This window comes from Cebus imitator, unplaced genomic scaffold (genome assembly GCF_001604975.1).
Source record: "Cebus imitator isolate Cc_AM_T3 unplaced genomic scaffold, Cebus_imitator-1.0 Scaffold4, whole genome shotgun sequence".
Taxonomy (NCBI): domain Eukaryota; kingdom Metazoa; phylum Chordata; class Mammalia; order Primates; family Cebidae; genus Cebus; species Cebus imitator.
In genome coordinates this window covers 821,770-823,930 of record NW_016107319.1, presented here as the reverse complement: position 1 = coordinate 823,930, position 2,161 = coordinate 821,770, and positions in this window count along the sequence as shown.

The window sequence follows — 2,161 nt, the reverse complement described above, 5'->3', positions numbered from 1 at the left end:
CCTGAGTAGCTGGGATTACAGGCACGCACCACCATGCCCAGCTAATGTTTTGTATTTTTAGTAGAGACGGGGTTTCACCATGTTGACCAGGATGGTCTCGATCTCTTGATCTCGTGATCCACCCACCTCGGCCTCCCAAAGTGCTGGGATTATAGGCGTCAGTCACTGCGCCCGGCCTTATTTTTTATTTTTGCCATACAAACCCAAAACTTGCAAACTCCATTATAACATTTGCCAGAAATTTGTGGGGTCCAGGTGCAATTTTGCTGCATGCATAGATTTCATAGTGGTGAAATTAGAGCTCTTAGGCTATCCATCACCTACATGATGTGTATTATACCCACTAAGTAACTTCTCATCATCCATCCCGCTCACACCCTCACCCTTTTCAATCTTCACTGTCTACCATTCCACACTCTAAATTTCTGTGTACACATTATTTAGCTTCCACTTATGAGTGAGAACATGCAATATTTGTCTTTCCGTGTCTGGCTGGTTTAAGATAATGGCTTCCAGTTCTGTCCATATTGCTGCAAAGGACACGATTTCATTCTATTAACGGTTGAATAGTATTCTATTGCGTATATGTGCCACATTTTCTTTATGCACTTATCGGTGGATGGACACTTAGATTGAGTCCACATCTTTGCATTCACTCTCATTGTTATAGCTGAAAAACAGAGGTCCTTGCGCTTTGCCACTGAGCCAATGCATAGCAGAGTCATGAAGTCTGGTTGATTTCCAAACCCACACTCTTATGATCATGCTTAGTAATTCCAGTGCAGTATAAGAAATATGTGAAAGATACGGTAGTGAAAGCCAGGCGTGGTGGCAGGCATCTGTAATCCTAGCTACGCAGGAGACAGGAGAATTACTTGAACCCAGGAGGTGGAGGTTACAGTGAGCCAAGTACCACCATACTTCAGCCCGGGCAACACAGCAAGACTCCATCTCACACACACACAAAAAGGATAGTGACACAAAGGAAGGAACGATCAGCTCAGTGTGTGTGTGTGTGTGTGTGTGTGTGTGTGTGTGTGTGTGTGTGTCTGGTAGCCATAGAGATATTTCAGGGCACCAGACATGGACAAAAGTATGAAGTGAAGGGCCCATGGTATATGCCAAATAAATGTTTCTGGCCGGGTGTGGTGGCTCATGCCTATAATCCCAGCCCTTTGGAAGGCCAAGATGGGCGGATCATGAGGTCAGGAGTTCAAGACCAGCCTGACCAACATGGTGAAACCCTGTCTTTACCAAAAATACAAATATTAGCTGGGCATGGTGGGGCACGCCTGTAATCCCAGGTACTCAGGAGGCTGAGGCAGGAAAATTGCTTGAACCGGGGAGGCAGAGGTTGCAGTGAGCTGAGATCACTCCACTGTACTCCAGCCTGGGTGACAGAGCAAGATTTCATCTAAATAATAATAATGATAAATAAATGTTTCTATTTTATTTTCCTTTGTGCTTCTGAGAAATTTGCTGTGCCAGAGAATCTTAGTGGGAACGTCCCAATATCCCTAATGGGTCCTTGAAAATAACACAGGGGACTGAGATTTACCTTCAAAACCTAGTGCTTTAAAACATGGTTGTGCAGATGAATTCAGTTTGTTTGTTTGTTTTTTGAGACACGGTCTCATTCTATTGCTCAGGCTGGAGTGAGGCAGTATGATTATAGCTCACAGTCATCTTGACCTGCTGGGCTCAAGCGATCCTCCTACCTCAGTCTCTGGAGTAGCTGGGACTACAGCCCACCACACCTGGCTAATTTTTAATTTGTTGTAAAGCTGGAGTTTCACCATATTGCCCAGGCTGGTCTTGAACTCCTGGCCTCAGGCAGTCCTCCTGCTTCAGTTATCAGGAATGGGCCATCAGGAATCTTAGAGCAGTTTCAGTAGAACAGAGGGGAAATTTGGGAGGTCAGCATGGGTGGATCGCCTGACGTCGGGAGTTCGAGACCACCCTGGCCAACATGGTGAATCCCTGTCTCTACGAATTATACAAAAATTAGCTGGGCATGGTGGCACATGCCTGTAGTCCCAGCTACTCAGGAGGCTGAGGTATGAGAACTGCTTGAATCTGGGAAGTGGAGGTTGCAGTGAGCAGAGATCCCGCCATTGCACTCCAGCTTAGGCGACAGAGTGTGAGTCTGTATCAAAAAAAA